Source organism: Myxine glutinosa, chromosome 1 (assembly GCF_964187855.1).
Source record: "Myxine glutinosa chromosome 1, kmMyxGlut1.1, whole genome shotgun sequence".
In the NCBI taxonomy this organism is placed as follows: Eukaryota; Metazoa; Chordata; class Myxini; order Myxiniformes; family Myxinidae; genus Myxine; species Myxine glutinosa.
This window is the reverse complement of record NC_136261.1, coordinates 345,557,428-345,579,866: the sequence shown is the minus strand read 5'-3', so window position 1 is coordinate 345,579,866 and position 22,439 is coordinate 345,557,428. Positions and strand designations below refer to the sequence as shown.

Sequence of the window (22,439 nt, the reverse complement as noted above, 5' to 3'; positions counted from 1 at the left end):
AGAGCTGAGGATCTGCTCACATGACAGGGTGATGTGATTACGTCTGATGTCATTATGGCGGTACGGCGGCTGACTCCGCACAGCGCCATTTTAATTCCAATTTCAGTCAGGCCGAACATATCGTCGAACCTGTCGTATATCACAATCGCCATGCTCTACCTTTACGTTTTTCATTCAGTGTGAAACACAAACAAACCGATTGTTAAAATGACCATCAAGTATCGAAAGCATCGGCGTTACGGCTCTTGCAACAAGATGGTACATATAGGCCTTAGGCTTCATGCCTCACCTTCAGACCGCGTCGGACAAATTAAGCCCAGGTTTCTTAATGCAGTGTCGTATCGTTTCAGTCGTATCGTTTTTGTAATAATAAATAATAATAATAATAATAATAATAATATAGTAAATATAACCATAACACTTTAATCCCAATGTCGTGAATGCAAAGTTAATGTATTGAAGCGATGTATGGTTCACGAATCAATGATAAGTGGTGTACTGTACTAATAACTGCGGAAGTAAGGAATTCGCCTCGTTTTTTTTATTTATAGTAATATCATTTTCGAAATCATGATAATGTAACGTTAATATTATAATAAATGTAATCGTAACACTAATCCTTTCGTAGTGACTGCAAAGTTACTAGAGGTTAAAATATATATTCTATATATTAAAGTAGCGGCAGTTTTGTGTCACGCTACGTCATTAAGTCGATCTTCAACGAAAGTATTGTTGTGGTTTTGGGAAACCACTAAAAAGTAATGGCAACCACCATACAGGTCCCTTCGAATAGTTATTTCAGAGCAGACCATTATCTTAGTCCCTTTCCCTTATTTCAGGTTATGATGTCTTCATGTGTTGGGGAAAGGAATGATAGGTCCCCCACTCATAAGGGATGATGCACCAGGCTCCAAGGCACACCATGGTGTCCAGGTTCAGAAACGCACCAATCAGGGTGAAAGTTACTTTGGGGGAACTTGTGGAGCGGAGTAACGGGCTACACCAATAGGGAGCCAAAACACCTCCAAGATCCCCCCCCCCCACCCCCCCTACCATCGGCGTGGGTGAAAAAGGGGATTTTGAACACGTTTTTGACTCTCTTGGTCCAGGCTCTTGGTCACAGGTGGTCGCAGTTGTGCTGCCTCTTGCTTCTTGGACATTGTGGACCGAACATGTGTCTGTATTGAGTCTTTCGATGGCCGCTCTCTCTCGGTCCACTCAGCATGTGGACATTTTTGCTCTTGGCTGGTCTCCCTCTCACAGGCCTCTGCACTTGCATTATTCCACTCTGGGCCTGTCTCTTGTGCACTCACCACGTGTCTGCAAGATTGCTACACTCTGGGCCTGTCTCTCTCTGCCGGGTTCACTCAGCCTCTGCACATGATTGCTCTCTTGGCCGGACTCTCCCTGTTCCCTCTCGCTGCACGTGGACACGACAAAGAGGCCTTGAACTTGCTCATTTTGCACATGTTCATTGTTCCCCGTTGGCTACCGGACTGTCTCTTGGTGCACGTGCGCACGACCTTACCTGCCCAAGTCCGTGCTGATAATCGACTTCACTCTGCCGTGCTGGGAGGCATCCGGAGCATCGTAGCTTTTGTGCTATCAGGTTACCTACGTTTGTTTGTTCGTTCCCGTCTCTTCCCCATGAAAGTGTGCTGGGCCCATGTGGTGTATATCCATAGTAATCGTCATAAAGCGTAGAATAAGCTAAGTTTCTGCTTCTCCTCCCTTTTTTTCTTTGCTATTTCTTTGATATTGTAAGTATTTGTAAATAAATCAAATCGTTAAAACATTCTCCTTTCTATCTGTCGTGAATGTCTTTTCTTCATTAATCCGCCATTGTTCGTACCCAGGTTAACATCGACCATAACGGCATAAACATCCCTCTGGCGGTTACCAATGGTTTTTGCTCGGCAATCTAAATTTGGTACGCCGAAGGGTACGTACGTTACGTTCCCCGATTGAAACCGTCACGTGGTACAGGTAAGTTATTGCGCGACGGTCCGATTGGCGTTCGTAGTTGCTGATTCGCAACCTGCTAAGCATAAGTTTATCCGTGCACAGCAGCCGCAGGTCCGGTAAGTTCGGGAGGGAACGGAGGTTAACCACCTCATAGTAAACCCGAACCCCGGACCGTAACATATCGGTGCTGGGAGCGGGATTCCTGTCCGAGCACCGTAACACAGTTGGTGCCGGCAGTGAGATTCCGCTCCGGCCACAGTAACAGTATCAAACAAGCCCGGCTATGCCGCTGTTAGACTTTCGGTCTTGTTTTTGTATACTTGGTCGAGGCTCGTATAAGAGCTAACACATAGAACATATAATAAAGGGAGCGGGAGACAAGAGGGAGAGAGAGAGGGAAGCACATACTTCTATCTTTATTGTCATGTCATTCAATCGGACTAATCTAGTAAACATTTTACCGATTGCATGAATTTTGAAAACACCTTTAAATTGAAATTATTACCCCGCGACCTGTGACGTGAGAAACGGCGTTAAGCAGTTGGTTCACTCTATCTGTCTGTCTGTCGACAGATATCAGTGTATGATTGTGAAACTACTTGATTTCAAGTTAATTTTATATTTTCAACACTACATAATAGGCTAATGGTGAAATCTCAAAAGGGGCCTTAAAATGGGTCTAACCCCTCCCCATCTTAGAACAAAACACAACCTATTGTTTCTTCAAGGGGGATGTCTGGGGAGTTAGAAAATCATGGTTGTGAATATGAAAGCATTGCACATCACTCCGAGAATCACATTTACATATATATATATAATAGGTGCTGATGTTGACGCCAAGAGCCGATTTGACGTAACAGGTTTTTTGCCTTTATAGGCGTCAATATTGATGCTATATGCACAAATATGGTATCAAAATGTGCAGGAAGATAAGACACACTCAATAAAATAGGATTGAGGCTTAACAAATAACTTTTATTGGATAGAAATGACAAAATGTTGAAATTAAATGCTGCAAATTCACTTCGGTTTCATCGATAAAGTGGAACAAATACATTGTAATTTCAGAAATATTAGCTTCATAGTCATAAAGTTTATGTTCAAATTTCCCCTGTTCATTCGTGTATTTAACATTATTAACCAAAATGTTAATATCAATAATACTGATAATTATACTGTCAAAATCAAATGTCACCCCCCTAATATTTTATTGAAATTCACAAATCGCAATACCGCCAAAACATCAAGTAGTGGGGCAGATAAGGTCATATATGGAAGGTATTGTGCATTTTATGTGCATGGCAGTTTCAGCATATAATCTACATACCCCAAGGTTTTATTTCAGACATGGAGGCAATTTGTTTCTGACCTGTGGTGACCTTGAGAGGTCATTGACCCCAGCATTGCATGCTCCATTGACAGTTTGACCTTGATCCCTTGTTCCAAGGTCAAATCTGATGGTGGAAAATGATTCCCCATATAGGATTTCCTATTAGTGCCTAATACATACCTAAACTGTCTGACCATTATTTAAAGAGTTACAGGTACTTGAAAGTAAAAGCTATAAATAACTTCGGGACATCCCTTTATGTCATGTGACTGATGACACAATCCTCTCAGCTTTCAACTGTCTCCATGTCATAAAATGCGCAATTGGTTTGCTATATTTCTTTCCAGATGGACTTTTCTGACAATGGTCATCACCCTTCTACCATGGATTTGGAAGCACCAACTGTGAAACGTCGAAAAATCGATACGGACCATTGTATCATATGCTCCAAAACTGTTGACCCGAAAAAGGACCATGTGGTTAAGAACCCAACTGCTGATGGCTTGAATGCAATTCTAAAAGGAAGTAAGCTGAGACAAGATGATGTTTATGAAGCACTCTGGCCTTTGCAACAAGAGATCTTAAGCCTGAATCTGAAAGTGGCTTTCCATAAATCATGTCGTGCCAATTACACCAGCAAGTCAAATTTGCCTAAACGCCAATCTACCGATACTGAACAACAACCGTGTACGTCGGAGTCCATCTCTACGGAACCTTCAAGGCTCATGAGAAGTGAAACAAGCGGGTTTGACATCAGGAATGATTGTTTCATTTGTGGCAAACGGAACACTTCAAATAGAAAAAAGCTTACACAAATTTCCACAGGCATCGGACAGACCACCAGAGAAAAGGTTCTTGCAGCAGCCCACAAAAGAAAAGACGACACCATTCATATGCGAATGCTCTTGTATTCAGATTTGTTTGCCTATGATGCCAAATACCACCGATTATGCTATGGACATTATATAACAGACCTCAACATAGCTGCTGCGCAAAACAAGTCAGGAGAGTCAGCAGCAGTTACATTACACGATGTAGCCTTTGATGAACTTAAAATTCATTTGGACCAAACTGTCTTCTCCAAAAAAAAGACTGTGACAACCCTTGCCAGTTTGAAAGCACAGTTCATCAACTATTTAGTTGAATTGGGTGCCAGTAATGCGCAGCAGTACACCGCCTGGAAATTGAAGGAACAATTAACCAAACATTACAGTGATCAGTTGGTCTGTGTTACATTATATGGTTGTACTGACATCGTGTGCTCCTCTTCTGTGACCTTGGGTGATGCACTAAAAAAGGCTACTGCTCTGCAAGATGCAAACGATGATGATGACTATGAAAAACTGGTTTCTACAGCACAAGCAGAACCAGTGAATGAAAACCCTATCTTGCACACTGCTGCTGGCCATGGATGGCTTCAGGATTGGCATTCCTGAAGAACGCCAAAAACAAATCAGCACTTGTTGAGTTCATCTGCGAATATTTGACACAAACTGCTCCACAGCTCCTCGGGGAACACCAGTCGATTACATTGGCAGGAGGGTTCGAAGATGGTCAGCTGGTTAAACTTGTTGAGCAAACAGGAGTTCAGGAAAAACCTGAATTGTTCAGCACCCATGAGGAGGCCGACACACGGATCCTGCTACATACCATCGATCTCGCTAAATCACACTCGAGGATCATTGTTAGATGCGATGATACTGATATATTAATTCTTCTAATATACTACTGTAGCAAGGGCATGCTCGGCAACTGCAATGTGTACATGAATGCCGGTCATTGTAGCAAAGCAACGAATCGCCAGAGGTTCATTCCTGTCAGCAGCATAACTGACAAAATTGGGCAAGACATTTCACTGTGCTTACCAGCATCCCACGCTCTTAGCGGCTGCGACAGTACCTCCTCACTCTTCAGGATAGGCAAGCGAACTGCCTACAGCAAGCTCTTGCAGAACATTGGAGACTTGCTACCACTGTCACAGCTGGGTCAGTCCAGTGATGTATCCGAGGTACTCCTCACTGCCACAAAGTATGCACTACTGCTGTATGGATCGAAGAGCAAATCGTGCCACTCTCTGGACCAGCTACGCTATGATTATGCATGCAAAAGTGATAAGGCTGCATGTCTCTTCCCACCCACCGATGATGAATTTGAACACGTCAAACGCGCCAATTACCAGGTAGCAATATGGGTTCACAGTCACGTAGCAAAACCAGTTCTTTGGACGCCTGATGGCCATGGATGGCAGCTGAGAGATAACAAACTCGAGCCCGTCATGTTAAAAAAAGAAGCGGCCCCAAAAGAGGTTCGGGATCTCACACATCTGTATTGCATGGATGAGGACTGTTCACAGACCAGAGCCTGTCAGTGCCTGAGAGCGGACTGACATGCACTGAATTTTGCTCCTGTAATGGTGATGGTTGCCCAAACACAGACAATTCTCTTATCTTCAGTGACAGCAGCAATGATGACAGTGACTGAACATAGTTCGACTTCATTCAGAGCATCATCAGAATGACATGTATATACTACTGCGATTTCTGGATGTTGGTAAAATATTAGGGGGGTGACGTTAGATTTAGACAATATAATTATCAGTATCATTGATATTAACATTTTGCTTAATAATGTGATATACACAAATGAACAGGGGAAATTTGAACATAAACTTTATGACTATGAAGCTAATATTTCTGAAATTACAATGTATTTGTCCCACTTTATTGATGAAACCGAAGTGAAGTTGCAGCATTTAATTTCAACATTTTGTCATTTCTATCCAATAAAAGTTATTTGTTAAGCCTCAATCCTATTTTATTGAGTGTGTCTTATCTTCCTGCACATTTTAATACCACATTTGTGCATATAGCATCAATATTGATGCCTATAAAGGCAAAAAACCTGTTACGTCAAATCGGCTCTTGGCGTCAACATCAGCACCTATTATATATATATGTAAATGTGATTCTCGGAGTGATGTGCAATGCTTTCATATTCACAACCATGATTTTCTAACTCCCCAGACATCCCCCTTGAAGAAAAAATAGGTTGTGTTTTGTTCTAAGATGCGGAGGGGTACTCGACCCAAAAGCACCCTACACCGCTCGCCTATAACTGTGGAATATGAAACGGAACATGAACAGCAGTACCTGCAGAATAGCAGTACTTTGTCGCTGAAATTGGCAAAATGTACAAAATCTCATCCCGAATGCACATGCACATTGAGGAGTAAGGGATTTTTTTGTGTGTCTGCATGCCTGGCAGTAAAACAAAATTGAAAATCATTCCAAACAGGAATGTTAGTTTTTAAGGAAGTCATAAAGGACACAAACAACAGGCACAAATAACGAAAATAATGTGTTAAATGAGGTGGTGGAAAAGACGGTGCATCGCCGGCGGTATACTTCCAAAAAACGTTGACTCGCTTTTTTTTCTTCTACAACCGTGAGAACCTTTATTTTACTCGTATTTTAATTGCATTATATACTTGAGCAATATAGAACACAAATCACCTTCTTGGCACTTTTTAAAACCTTATGTTTAGCAGTACAAATTATTCCAGCCATCTCATGCCCTGAGTGCAGCATAACTGTGAGATTCAGCATTCAGACAAATATGGAGGCGACGAGCATGTGGTTACCATTGTGTCTGTTATTAAAGGATCACAAACAAAACTAACATAGATAATGCTCAGAACCGCAAAGCAAGTGTTGAAAAGCCCCTTTCAATGTCCTCTTCCCCCAAGACTACGTGGTGTAAGGTGTTCTATGAACTCTCTACTTGAGCTCTGTAGTTGTGATTTATTTATTACCCTCGCCAGAGGGCAGGGTATTGCATTTGAGTCCGTTTGTTACTTGCGGGAACGGCAAGTATGTTGGTTGGTTGGTTTGTGTCTGTTTGTTTGTCTGTTTGTGTGCAGTACTACGTCTACATCGTTGCACATAGAATCGCCATACTTTACACACATATTTGTCTTGCCCTGGAATAGACTATGCCAAATTTTTAACTCTCTAGGCCCAAGGCCTCCATTATGACGTCATAATTCGATAATTCGACAAGTACAAAACTTCATCCAATGAAGATGCAATTTCTTGAGCTCCATGTCGGCATAAACTGGTGGAGGAAAAAAATTATGATGACGTCATCGGTCACGTGGTTCGGCCGCCATCTTGGAAAAACCGAAAAACTTTGCACCTCTATATCTCCGAAAGTGCTGAATAGAAAAAATTGAGACATGGCTCATTGTAAAGAACTCTCCATGGGGAATAAAATATGCTAATGATGATGTCATAGGTGCCTCCATTATGACGTCATAATTCGACAAGTACAAAACTTCATCTGATCAAGCTGAAATTTATTGAGCATAATCTCGGAATAAATTAGTTTAGAAAACAAATAATGATGACGTCATCGGTCACGTGGTTCGGCTGCCATATTTTTAATTCCGGCAAGTCCTCGGTCGCTGACCGATTTCTAGTTTGTCTGTTTGTCCGCACAGAATAAATATAATTTTCTCTGCAACCGTTGGTCCGATTGACAGGAATTTTCCCCATAGGTGCACCTCCTCCTGTATAATTTTTTTAATGTTAATTATGACGTCAGAGATCACGAGGTATGGACACCATCTTGGGGAAACCGAAAAACTTTGCACCTCTATATCTCCAAAAGCGCTGCATCGAAAAAATTGAGACATGGCTCATTGTAAAGAACTGTCCATGGGTAATAATATGTTAATAATTATGTCATATGTGCCTCCATTATGACGTCATAATTCGACAAGTACAAAACTTCATCCGATCAAGATGAAATTTATGGAGCGTCATCTATGGATAAATTGGTGGAGAAAAAAAAAATGATGACGTCATTGGTCACGTGGTTCGGCCGACATATTTGTTTTAACACAAACGCCTTTAAAAAAACACTAAAACAGGTACTGGCGAGGGTCTGCAATCTCAGATTGCTCTTTCTTGTTTTAAATCTTTGCTACCACTCACACTTATAATTCAATACTAAATGTGATAATATTTTCAACAAGAGGGCAACAAAGTTTAAGGAATTGTCAGATATCTGGAATCACTTCATCTGATCTGTATGCAGCAAGTATCAGCTGGTTGCATCATTTATAGGGGTGTGGCTGATAGATTGGCCCCAGTGTGTTTTTTTTTAACTACAAGATCAAACCCCATGGGAGAGAAAGGTGATGGATGAAATGAACTGACAGTAGGGCAGTGGCATAACTCTTGGACACAGTAAGCAAGGGAATGAACAAACAGCAAAACAGAGAAACGAAGTGAGGAAAAACCCTGCAACCTGCGTATAAGTGGGTGGTTGGGTTAGGAAGGGTTCATGAGGGTAATAAAGATTGGAGATAATGCTGAAGGATGACATGAGATGGTGGTGCAACCCCTTGTTTGAAGCCCTGGAGGAAAATGTGGGATTGAACAGTCTTCGGAAGATATGTCCTCCAATGGGAGAAGCAAGGGAAAAAAAAGAATCGAGGTGTGCATTCAGTCTGGATAAGTTTCACCAGGAGGGTGTTACTGGAAGAACACATGCATTCTGAAATTGTTTGGGTGGATCTGAGGGCTGAGGAGCTAAATCAGAGGAGAAGTGGTAATAAATATCGAGCCAACAGACTAGCCTCCTATATGAGACCAACAGGCCTTGTGCTTTTGCTTTATAATAACTGCATGGTATTGATAGAATACTTACCCTGTGCAGTCAATTTGGTGCGAGCCAACTATTGTTTTTTAAGGTTGTTTTTTTCCTTGATCCAATATGGCTGCCAGACCATGTGAGCGATGACATCATAAGTTTATATTCTCTAATATAATTGTTGCGTAGATCACGCTCAGGAAATTTCAAACTGATCAGCCGAAGCATTGTCCCTGTCGAATTATGACGTCATAACTATGGAACGAACAACGTCATCGTTAACAACACATATTCCCCATGCAGGGTTCTTTATAATGAGCCACTTTTCAATTTTTTCCATTGAGCGGTTTTGGAAATATAGAGGTGTAACGTTTTTCGGTTTTTCCAAGAAGGCACCTGTATAAAGTGACCTATGACATCATAATTATCATTAAAAAGTATGCAGGATGAAGCACTCCCATGGTCAATATTTTGTGTCCATCAGACCAACAGTTGTGGAGATTTTTTTTTTTCTTACTAATCAGATTTAGCTTTGTACTTGTTGAATAATGACGACATAACCAAGGCACCGATGACATCATAATTAAGATATTTTATTCCCCATGGGGAGTACATGACAATGAGCCTTGTTTCAATCTTTTCCATTGAGTGGTTTCGGAGATACAGAGGTGTAATGTTTTTCCAAGATGGCGTCCATAACACGTGATCCATGACGTCATAATTATGAATTTTTAAAATTCTACAAGCAGAGGCACTCCTATGGTAAAACAATCGGGCCAACGGTTGCTGAGAAAATTAATTTTAAAAATGCAGACATGTACGCCATGCACGTACGTACGCAACCAAATGCCTAACCCTACTTTTCGCTTCGTGAGTGCAGGGTAATAATAATAATGATAACAATAATAACTAGAACGGCACTCAGTGGAGAGCATACCTCCGCCTGGTGAACAGTTTACGTTTCGTATCCCACTGATAGGCCGGATCTGGATTCGGACCTGAACCAAAATCTTATCGGCTTGTTCTTGTCACCTAACCAACTCGTCCACCAAGTTTATTCATAACTCGTCCATAACTTTTTTTTAATATCATGTTATATATCGCTTTTCACCCGATCTCTCAATGGTGAAGAATCACTTAAAAAATTAAATAATTCTCATATCCGAATCCATATTCCGATCTTCACCAAAATCGAATCTATTTGTCCTTCTCACACGCCCAACCGGTCCACCAAGTTTCTCCAAATCTGTCCACAACTTTTTGAGATATCCTGCTATGTATCGTTTTTGGCCCTATCTCCCAATGGTGAAGAATCATTTTAAAATTTTTACTCGTTCACAAACGGAGAAACGGACAGACAGACAGGGGTGAAAACATAACCTCCATCCACCTTTGGTGGCGGAGGTAATAATGATAATGAATTTATTGCCACATATATGCGATACACATGTAATGAGAAGTACTTTGACTTAAAAAAAAAAGAAGTGAAAAATCACTTTATATATCATTATCAAAATATATAAAAATAAAAAAATGAAAATATAAAAAATATAAAATCAATATAAAAAAAGAAAAAAGAAAATATAAAAAAATGTATCCCGTTGCAGATCTTCACCAAAATGTAATCAATTAGTCCTTGTCATACACCCAACCTGTACACCAAGTTATGTCTGAATCCGTCACAACTTTTTGAGAGATCCCGCTCACTGACAGACAGACAGACAGACAGACAGGGGTAAAAACATAACCTGTGTCCACTTTCGGTGGCGGAGGTAAATATTCTTTACAAGAACTCGAGTCGTGAATCAGTGTAAAAAAAAAAAAAAAAAAAAAGCACAATGAATTTGCTGAACCAAATGTTGAGAGGTTTTCCCATGGTGGTTAGCAAAATCCTTTGTATGGCATACAGATACAGTGATGCCCTTTCGTAGTTCGAATATGGCAAAGATAGTTTGTTTCGTTGGGTTGTCTTTTAAGTGCATTCCTTGAGCTCAGGATAATGTCTGATGTTTAGTTCACCCAATGGGATTGTGTTCAATTGTTTTAGACACAATCAATGGCTATTGTAGTGTAGCTTATGGGTCCATATGGTACATTTGCTAATTCCTCGCCAACAACTGCAAAAGGCCCAAGAGTTTAATGTTCATCAACCAGACTCGGTGGCATGATGTATAGAGTGTCCTCTTTGAGTCTGGGGGGGGTGGTGGTGGTCACCCTGGTTGAGTCATCCCAATGACTTGTTTTGCCGAATTGCATGTGCTGCTTCCTTGCTTGATAACTCAGCATTAAAAAAGGATAGAGGACAAACAGCCGTAGGTTGGCAACCATTGCACAAGCTTTGGTGGGCCTAATTGCCTCCACATGTGTTGAAGTCCCTTGCAAGGGAACAAATATTTATTAAACTATTGAAAGGGAGACATATCACGTGCATGGTAATATATTATGAATGGAATAATTGCTGTTAACCCTTAGGACATTCACTGCCCTTCACAACAACAAAACCTTCCATGTTGACGCCATTTTGGACCATACGCCATGACCACAAACGAACTTTACCTCATATATGCAAACGATAATGGGGTTACTATACCACACACCAACGATCTATCATCACTGGCGATTTATTTTTTTCCGATAATGGATTTACAACCTGCCGAAACACAATGTGTATACTCATGGTGCATTTCTTGCTCATTCATAAAACTACAAGTATTGTAGCTTGAAAAATTAAAACGTGACGACTATCTGCTCTTTAATCCCACCTTCTCTTTTTCTTTCCACAGCGCCGCTCACCTCACCACGTTGTTTACCTGACAATTGGGGGGAGCCGCACTTCCGGTGAATAATTTGCGCGAAAATAATTGTGTTATTTTTGTTTTAATGACGCCTTTCAACACTGTTTCCACCTCATATTCAATAATTTATTTTAATTGCAGAATTTATTTTATGTGCGAAACATCGGAAGTGAATAAAACAAGACCTTAATGAATACTGAACTTATACACCGCCTATAAAACGAAACATTCATATTTTGCACCAACTGCGTATTTTAAATTTCATCTTCCATTAATTCTACTTTAGTAAAATAATCCAATTATTTGCCTTAATCTTTTATCGTATTAAACTTGCAATATTTTGGCACACATGCATCTGCTTCCAATCATTGTATGACGTGACGGTCGAATATTTAGGAGGCATTTATTTATTGCGTACGTATGAGATGTGTGTGAGGATTGTGAAATGGAGAAAATTGAAATTGAGAAAATTACGAATTAATTGAGAAAATTGAGAAAAGGAAGTGACGGAGGATTACAGGTGAGAAAACAGAAAAGAAAATAGTATGGGAGGATGGGCTGAGGAAGGAATGGTTTGGAAACAGAAGGAAGTGTAGGAAAAGGGTGATTGGAATGCTTTCTTCAATTAATCAGATAAATGTGTGGGGTATAATTACAACCACTGATCTCGATATAACTGAATCACTGGTTTCCTGAAAAATAGAAGTCACCGGCCGCCATCTTGGTACTCAGCACAACGTGAAAAACGCTTTTTTTTTTTTAAGCTCTGTTTATTTAAAAACCTGCTCTTGGTACTCACCACAACATGAAAAAGCCGTATAAAAATACAAACTCACAGTCTATTTTAAAACCTGCTCATCTTAAAAAAAACAAAAAAAAAACACGAACGGCAGGGAGTTCCAATATGGCGGTCGCATGGCCTCATCAGCTAAAGCAATTTCATCGGCCTATTGTTTCTCCATATTACGTACTACATCGATGGCTTGAACGTCTTCTTTAATGAGATCTCTCCATTTATAGCTGAGCCATAATTAAGTCAACGAAAGGCAAGCTGGGAAATATTTTAAATGTCATCTACGATGAATGCAGATGAGACAGCCGTCTTTAAATTCTCAAGTTGTACGAAGTCGTTTGTATGCTCTATGATTCTGCACCCCCTTCGAGCATCACCATCACTGCATTTTGTAAGTCTTCTTCGAAACGATTTGCTTCATATAACATCAACTGATTGATATTCTCGTCGGGTCAATTAATTCATTGATTATAATCATCTCAGCTCCGAACCTGGAAAAATTTAATTTATTCACAATTCCATTGAAATCATCTTTCGAGTCCGAGTCTGAGCCAATGGCCATATATTGGTTTTAATCCTGAGAAAGGTTCAGCAAAGCCAAAAGGTATATTATTTGCCCCATATTGTACTAGTTTCTGACCTGCCTGGTTACAACATATCTGCTTATGACCTTCATCATCCAGCTCCTCTTTAATCATTAAATGGCATCTGCATCGTCCATCTGTTGCATTGGAAAGTGCATCCTTCTCTTATTCCTGTAAGTCTCAATTCTCTTGCTCAGTAAAATGACTAATTCCCTATACGAGCAACGGTACCCGCCTTACGGGCGGGGCTTCAATTGGGAGGCCCAAATTAAAAGGCAAAATATCAGAAATTGAAGGCTTTATTTTTATTTTTAACGATTTATATAAACATCCGTGAAATCATATCACACGCAAATCATCAAAATCTAAACAGTATTTGTAGAATTTCAATAAGAGCCACATCACTGTTCATATCGGTAAATATTATTCCATCGTGTTTGGAAAAATTGGAAAATTGGAAAAATAATACAGCCTATTTTACTCCCAGGGGTCCCAGGAATGACCCACCCAAAATTTCGTTACGATCGGTTCAGCCGTTTTTGCGGTACCTGGGAACAGACAGACGGACAGACATTTGGTGAATTATAGTAAGAAGATAGTCTTACTCGTGAAGACAACTGTCAATGTATGCTTGCAGACAGGTAGAACAATGGTGGAATCAGTAGAACGCTGGTTGATTTTGGAATGCACAAACCACAGTGAGGCACAAGGAGACGCTAATGGATATGTGTTTGACCCCTCTTGCTGAACCGGGGTTGTGCTTGCTGATTTCCAGGCAGATGTAAGGTGTCCAAAATAGGACAGACTAAAGAGAGCAGACAAAAGAGAACCACAGATGTTAAGCTCATTGAGGTTTTCAAGCTTGGCAGACATGAGAGACTGGAAGATATGTTTCGTAGGAAGAGGCATTATTTTAAAACACTACATGTACAAATTCAAGGCTATTTTCTTAATCTTCTGGGACGTTTCATTTTGACAGTGCAGCCTCATGAGCGTGCCAAAGTCTGAAGCCTCGGCCTAGCGTCAGGTGTGCTTATAACTTCTTTATTTATTAGATATCCTACAGATGTAAATGAACACTCGTTTTACTCTGCGTGAGTTGCACATCACATGCAGCGAATTTCACCTCCCTGCGCCTTGTATTTTTTGGTATTAAAAAAAAACCCCTTCTGTACACCACCTTTGAGGCTCGGTTTGCAAGCCGCCGTGTACAATTCCAAAAGAAAAGACATAATTACTCTTTTATGGAAATTGTTTTTCGAGTTTGTTTTATCCGCAAAAATAGACAGTATAGTGATTGCACAGTCATGTTAAAAGATTGGCCTTTAAAACCCTACTAAAATTGTCCTCATGAAGGGGGACAGACATCATCATACTAAAATACGCCATTTGTGTCTGTCTGTCTGATGAATTTTTGACGCCAATACATTCTGTCGTTACTTATCCAATCTCAACCAAACTTGACAGGGGTTTTCTCCCCCTCCCCCTCCCCCCCCCCCCCCCCCGAGCGAGTTTGCCCACAATTATCAATGGGGTTGCACGTTGAGGTGTATATAAATGTTAAATTAGCTTTATCGTGACGTATTTCCAAAGAAGATTTATCGTGCCGTATTTCCAAAGAAGATTTATCGTGGTGTGGCGGGCACAAGGGGTAATAATTCCGCGCACCAGTGGGTGGCGCGAGCGCCCAGGCGGGGACCGATGGCACATGCCCCGCCCTTCGACCGATCGGCCACGCCCGGGGATTAGGCGTGGCCTCGGCACATATATGCGGGCTCTAAGCTCGAGCCCGCTCAGTGCTGCAGTTCGAGCTTTCGAAATAAAGACTCTTTTGTTTTAACAAATGCGTTGTGGCCTACCTCTTTGGCAAGCAAGTTGTGTGTGCGCAGCACCACACCTCGCTGGTGACCCCGATTGGTTCAGCCGTTGCTGACCATTTATAGCTGACCACCATGGCCACCAACGCCGTTGCAGTAAAACTCCCAGAGTTTTGGGAAGCACAGGCCGACGTGTGGTTCGCGCAGGCCGAAGCTCAATTTCAGCTTCGAGGCATAACGGCAGACGAGACCCGTTACTACCACGTGGTCGCCGCCCTCGGGCCCGGCACTGCCGCCCGAGTCGTGTCCATCCTGCGGCACCCGCCGGTCGACCGCAAGTACGAGGTGCTCAAACGTCTCATCATCGCCACGTTCGGCCTCATGGAGATCGAACGGGCCGACCTCCTCCTGGACCTTCCCGAACTCGGCGACACACGACCATCCGTGTGGATGGATTTTATGCTGTCGCTGCTGGGTGACCAAGCCCTGGATTTCTTATTCCGGGCGCTTTTCCTATGCCAGCTACCTCTACAGGTATGCCTCACGCTGGCCGGTTCCAAAATAAAGGAACCCCGCGCCTTGGCCGTAGAGGCCGACAAGTTTTTCGCGGCTTGCGACACGCGGTCGAGTTACGGTGCTGCCGTCGTGGATCCCGGGGCAGAGGCTACAGCGTCCCTTGTGGCCGCTGCCACGCCCCGCCCACCACCACCGCTGCCGAGAACACCGCGGCCACCGCCGCCCCCGCCGCTGCAAACCTGGTGCTATTACCACGCCAGGTTCGGCCACAAGTCTCTGACGTGTCGCCCGCCATGCTCTTTTGACAAGTCGGGAAACGACCGGGCCGGCGCTCATTAGCGGCCCTGAGTGTCGGCCATTCCGGCAGCCTCCTGTTCATTACGGACACTTTGTCTGGGCACCGTTTCCTCTGTGATACAGGAGCGCAGGTAAGCGTCATCCCGCCTCCACGTCCGACAAGCGAACCGCAGGCCGGGGCCCCGCGTTGCTTGCCGCCAACGGTACACCCATCCGCACCTTCGGGAAGCGCTGCCTCTCCCTGCGGTTCGGAGGGCAGCGCTTTCAATGGTCATTCGTGACCGTCAGCGTGCCAATGGCATTGCTTGGTGCGGACTTCCTATGTGCGAATGGGTTGTTGGTCGACGTGAAGTGCAGACGGCTCGTCCAGGCCGAAACCTTTCGCTCGCTCGCTTGTTCGCTGAGTGGCTCACTGAGCGGCTCACCGAGCGGCTTGCCAAGCGGCTTGCTGGAAGGTTCCGTCCCGGCGAGTTTAGTTTGCACGCTTCCGGCAGCGGACGACTTTACCCACCTCCTCGCCAGTTTCCCGGCCCTCACGCGGCCCACCTTCTCAGCGGTGGCCGTTAAACCCGGGGTGGAGCACCACATCCCCACGGTCAGGCCGCCGGTCTATGCCCGGGTACGCCGACTCGAGTCCACGAAGCTCGCCGTGGCAAAAGCGGCGTTCGCCACGCTGGAGCGGCTGGGGATCGTATGGCGCTCCAACAGCGCTTTGGCTTCTCTGCTGCACATTGTGCCGAAGCCCGGCGGGGGATGGTGGCCGTGCGGGGACTACCGCCGGCTCAATGATGCCACCACCCCCGACCGCTACCCGGTCCCACACATTCAGGACTTTTCCGCCCGGTTGGCCAACACGACCGTGTTTTCTAAGGTGGACCTCATCCGGGGCTACCATCAGGTCCGCGTCCAACCGGACGACGTCCCGAAGATGGCCGCCATCACCCCTTTCAGCCTCTTCGAATTCCTAAGGATGCCCTTCGGGTTGAAGAATGCGGCCCAGGCGTTCCAGCGGCTAATGGATAGCGTCTTGCGCGACTTACCTTTCGTGTTTGTCTACCTGGACGACATCCTAGTCGTGAGCACGTCCCGGGAGGAGCACCTGCTCCACCTCCGCACGCTTTTCGAATGCCTGGGCCAGCATGGCCTAATCATCAACCCCACCAAGTGCCGTTTCAGCGTCGCCACCATCGACTTTTTGGGGCACCGCATCACCGAGCACGGGGCCGTCCCTTTACCGGCCAAGGTGTAGGAGGTCAGGGATTTCCCGCGGCCCCGCACGATCAAGGGGCTCCAGGAGTTCCTGGGCATGGTAAACTTTTACCACCGCTTCGTGCCCCACGTCGCCCGGCTCCTCCGCCCCTTGCACGAGGCCCTTTGGGGCAAGCCGGGCAAAGGTGACATTGCATGGTCGGATCCGATGGCCGCGGCGTTCGCGGGCGCAAAGCTGGCTCTGGCCGACGCCACCATGCTGGTGCACCCGGCGCCGATGCACCGATCGCCCTCACCAACGATGCGTCGGACTACGCGGTGGGCGCGGTGCACGAGCAATGGGTGCGTGGTGCTTGGCAACCACTGGCGTTTTTTAGCCGGCAGCTTCGCCCGCACGAACGCCGGTACAGCACCTTCGACCGAAAGTTGCTCGGGCTCCACCTGGCGGTCCGAAACTTCCGCCACCTGCTGGAGGGCCGCCCGTTCACGGCGTTCGTTGACCACAAGCCCCTTGTGTTCGCGATGGCCAAGGTCACCGAGCCATGGTCGGCACGGCAGCAGCGCCACCTCTCTGCCGTGTCCGAGTACACGACAGACATCCGTCACGTGGCGGGTAAGGACAACCCGGTGGCGGATTGCCTTTCCCGGTCCGTCGTGCACGCGGTCCACCTCGGGGTCGACTATGCCCGGATGGCAGAGGCCCAGACCGCCGACCCCAGCGTCCAGGCCTTGCGGACCGCCGTCACGGGCCTCCGCGTCACCGAGGTGCCGTTCGACGCCGCGGGCACGGCCCTCTTATGCAACGTCTCCCTCGGCCGGCCTCGCCCCATCGTGCCCGCTGGCTGGCGGCGCCCAGTGTTCGACGCCATCCACGGCCTGTCCCACCCTGGCACGAAGGCATCCCAGAAACTCGTCGGGGCGAAGTTTGTCTGGCATGGCCTCAGGAAGGACGTCCGCGACTGGGCCAGGACGTGCCTCGCGTGCCAGCGCACAAAGGTCCACCGCCACACCCAGGCACCATTGGCCCCGTTTACGGTGCCCGAGCGGCGGTTCGACCACGTGCACGTCGACTTGGTGGGATCTCTGCCCCCCTCATGAGGGTTCACCCACCTCCTCACCATGGTCGACCGCACCACACGGTGGCCGGAGGCCATCCCATTGGCGGCGACGTCTGCGGCTGAGGTGGCGCAAGCCTTTATCGCCACTTGGGTTGCCCGGTTCGGTGCCCCCTCGGACATCTCCTCCGACCGCGGTCCCCAGTTCACCTCGGAGCTCTGGGCCGCGGTGGCGCAATGGCACATATATGCTCGCACATATATGCGGGCCCCCATTGCCAGGGGGCGCCAGGGGACCACCACCCACAGGCCAATGGCCTGTGTGAGCGCTTTCATCGCTCCATGAAGGCCGCGCTCCGGACCAGCCTCCGCGATGGCGGCTGGGTCGACAGACTCCCCTGGGTCCTGCTGGGCCTCAGGACGGCGCCCAAGGACGACCTGCGCGCGTCCTCGGCGGAGCTGGGCTACGGGCAACCACTGCAGGTACCGGGTGAATTTATCCCCAACTCCACGGCTCCTTGGTCCGCGGCGCAACAGCGCTCCGCCCTTCAGGAGACCGCCCGGAGGTTCGCCCCGGTGCCAACGGCACACCACGGTTGCCCGCCTTCCCACGTCGCCCCGGAGCTTCGCACGGCAAAGTATGTGTTCATCCGGCACGACGCCCACCGGGCACCGCTACGGCCCCCGTACGACGGGCCCTTCTGCGTGCTGGAGACCGGGGACAATTTTTTCACGGTCGACATCGGCGGTGCCCCAGATCGCATTTCCGTGGACCGCCTCAAGCCGGCCCACCTCGATCCGGACCACCCCCCGCCAGCAGCTCTGCCTCCGCGTCGAGGCCGCCCCCCGGCGGTCGGACCCCCGGCACCCCCGCCAGCAGCTCTGCCTCTGCGTCGAGGCCACCCCCCGGCGGTCGGACCCCCGGCACCCCACCAACCCGCTACCCCCCAGCCCTGCACCCATCGCCAGGGGGCGTTTCGGCCGGGTCATCCGGCTTCCCCGCAAACTCACCCTTCAGGTGCGCGGGCATTCTGGGGGGGGCGCGTGTGGCGGGCACAAGGGGTAATAATTCTGCGCACCAGTGGGTGGCGCGAGCGCCCAGGCGGGGACCAATGGCACATGCCCCGCCCTTCGACCGATCGGCCACGCCCGGGACTAGGCGTGGCCTCGGCACATATATGCGGGCTCTAAGTTCGAGCCCGCTCAGTGCTGCAGTTCGAGCTTTCGAAATAAAGACTCTTTTGTTTTAACAAACGCGTTGTGGCCTACCTCTTTGGCAAGCAAGTTGTGTGTGCGCAGCACCACACCTCAGTGGCGTATTTCCAAAGACGCTTTCAAAAACAAAATTGATGATAATCACATGTTGTTAATGTTATTACAAAACAATATTAACACTAATAATGTCCCACTTCCCCAAGGCGTTTTTCCTGCAGTGATAACGTGTATAAATAGCTTATCTTACTATAATTCACCAAATGTCCGTCTGTTCAAAGGTACCGCAAAAACAGCTCAACCGATCGCAACGATATTTTGGGTGGGTATTCCTGGGACCCCTGGGAGTAAAATAGGCAATATTGTTTTTCCAATTTACCAATTTTTCCGATTTTCCAATTTTCCAGTTTTTCCAAACACGGATTAATATTTACCGATATGAACAGTGATGTGGCTTTTGTTGAAATTCTACGTACCAGGAGAGAGTAGATCGACTCCTGACGAACTCTTCCTATATAAACGTACGGCTCTGAAGGAACACGGCAGCGTGTGCAAAGCGACTGAGAAAGACGTGTAGCGGCCGCTTCCGTGTTACAGATTCGGCGCGCACCCTTCACACATAAACGTGCGACTGAGAAAGACATGTAGCCGCTTCCGTTTTGCACAATTCAATCATTTTTCAAAATGGGCGCCATGTACTGTTTAGATTTTGATGACTTGCGTGTGATATGATTTAATGGATGTTTATATGAATCGTTTAAAATAAAAAAAGCCTTCAATTTCTCATATTTTGCCTTTTCATTTGGGCCTCCCAATTGAAGCCCCACCCATAGGGCGGGTACCGTTGCGGGTAGCCGGCGAAGCCGGTGTTGTGAATAAACGCATACGTATTATGTTGAAAACCAGATTATGCTGGATCCCTTGGCTTGAGAATTCCGAAGCTGTGACGAACCAAATCGCTCAATGGAGGCCGCCATCTTGCGGATGCGCAAGTATGCATAACAAATTGAAAAACGTTCAATAGGAGTTTATTTCACCTGTCTTTGTTTGATTCACCATCTTATGCACCTCTAATTTGTAATTAAAATACTTTAAGACCAACCTCGGCCCGCACGGGCCTGGTTATCTTCAACGAAAATCGTCACCAAACACCGGAACCAATGAGATGCGAGCATTTGAAAAAATATTTCAGAAATCAAATCACTCAATGAGGGCTGCCATCTTCCGGATCCGGAAGTATGCGTAAAACAATTGCGAAAAAGTTCAATCGGAGTTTGTTTCACCTGTCTTTGTTTGAATCACAATCTAATGCACCTCTAATTTGTAATTTAAATACTTTAAGACCAACCTCATTATCTTCAACGAAAATCGTCACCAAACACCGGAACCAATGAGATTCGAGTATTTAAAAAATATTTTTTCAAAGCTTATTACGCGTTTCGGAGGGTGAAAACGGTGTCAAATATTCTAAAATTGACGAAGAATTATTTTTTAGAAATCTCGCGGCCATAGGGGATAGTTTTTCACGGCCGGAAATATCCGAAGTTGAGACGGAATTCACCGAATTAATCAAGAAGTAAATTTTATCAATTTTAATCTCATCCAGAATGCAAATGGTGTCATTTGCGAAATTTTGTGAGCTGACCAATCAGCGATCAGCTTAGGTCAGCCAATCAGCGCCATCAACACGGTTTGATCAACGACAGTCACACATTGCCGTTGAAACGGCGCTATCGTCTGATCTGTCGGCACTGATCTTACTGCAAGCTAACTTCTTCTGGTGGAGGAAGCCGCAGTGCCCGGAGAGAACCAGTCCTGACAGCGACTGAAGTTAGAAGACTACACACATACTGTGAAAACGTATGTTAAGCCCAGTTAAAATTTCTTAAAATAGGCCTTAAGCTGGCACATCGTATCGTTACTTCCTTAAGCTTCTTGTGACATTTATTGTATGTAGGTATTGGGGAGGACTGTCTGCTCTTCTCTTTTACCAAGTCTTACCAGGTACGGAACCTACTACACCTACCTACTACCTACTACCAACTACCTAACCTACTGATGCCATAGTGATGGGTAAAATAGTGGCAAGAGGCTTTGGCTTCGCCAGCTCATTGTGGCTTTGCAGTCGGGTACTAGTAGATATAATGGCGTTTCTCTGGGAGCAACGGCTTCTACAGGAAGTAAAAATATTATAAACCACAAACACACATGCTTAGCTTTTTAAACAGTCGCTAATGCTCTTTATAACATTAAATGAAGAAATTTGGAGGAATCCCGACATCCGTGAAGTAAGGTTTACTTACAGAACGGAGCGAAGATCTACTGTACTCTATATAACCCACATATATTGGGTTAATAACATGGCCCTTTCTGCCGCTACCGTGGCATTTTTCGTGGCGAACTTTTGAAACTCGCTCCTGCTGTTTCATATGAAACTGATAGGGAGAAGCTCGGGTTGCCAAGCCAGCCGTTCCTTAACGGTTTTGAATGGAGTGCTTGCTCGAATGCTTAAACAACTTGGCGATCTCTTCACAAGAAACTTGGTAAATGAACACACACCCAATGTTCTTGAGACCATAGATCGACTGTAATCTGTATACCCCAAAGAGGATTAAGCCTTCCTGCCCCTCCTGGAGTCTGCGGGTGTCGGCCTACTATATACTGTAGCGGCTACCGCTGGGTTTACACAATCGCCTTGCACCTACCAAGGACGCGGAGCGATCACCATGCCGGGCTCGTCCAGGACGCCCGGGCAGGCCCGCTCTCGACTTGCCAGGCCGCGTCCGGGACACCCAGCCACGCCCCCTCTCGCCTTTCCCGGGCAAACGCTCCGGGATAATGTGTGTATATATATTGCTGCCCGATAAACGGGCTTTTCAGAGTACCCGAGTTGTTTTGTGACAATAAAGAAACTCGGACGAATTCCAGCTTTTTGTCGCGTCCATTCTTCCGACTACGTGGGAGCACAGCTCCTTCATTGGTGACCTACCGACATGGACACGGCAGTTGCCCTTAAACTGCCTACCTTCTGGGAGGCTCACGCGGCAGTTTGGTTCGCCCAGGCGGACTCCCTGTTCGCCCTGCGAGGCATCACGGCCGACGACACCCGCTTCCACCATGTGGTAGTAGCGCTCGGTTCAGCCACCGCGGCCCACGCCCTGAGCCTCCTCGAGAGCCCGCCAGCCGCTGACAAATACGGCGTGATTAAAAA

The 22,439-nt window shown here is 46.1% G+C and overlaps 1 protein-coding gene across 2 annotated transcripts in view; it reads right to left on the bottom strand.

Moving 5' to 3' along the window:
* Nucleotides 1-11,794, bottom strand: part of EDRF1 (erythroid differentiation regulatory factor 1) — a 110,634-nt gene extending 98,840 nt beyond the window's left edge. The window contains exon 1 of one of the 2 annotated variants that reach the window (XM_068098292.2): nucleotides 11,713-11,794. The gene's annotated coding sequence lies outside the window, so the exon portion shown is untranslated. The remainder of the gene's footprint in view (nucleotides 1-11,712) is intronic. The other variant, XM_078769863.1, reaches the window with a different exon arrangement.
* Nucleotides 11,795-22,439: the final 10,645 nt, after the last annotated feature.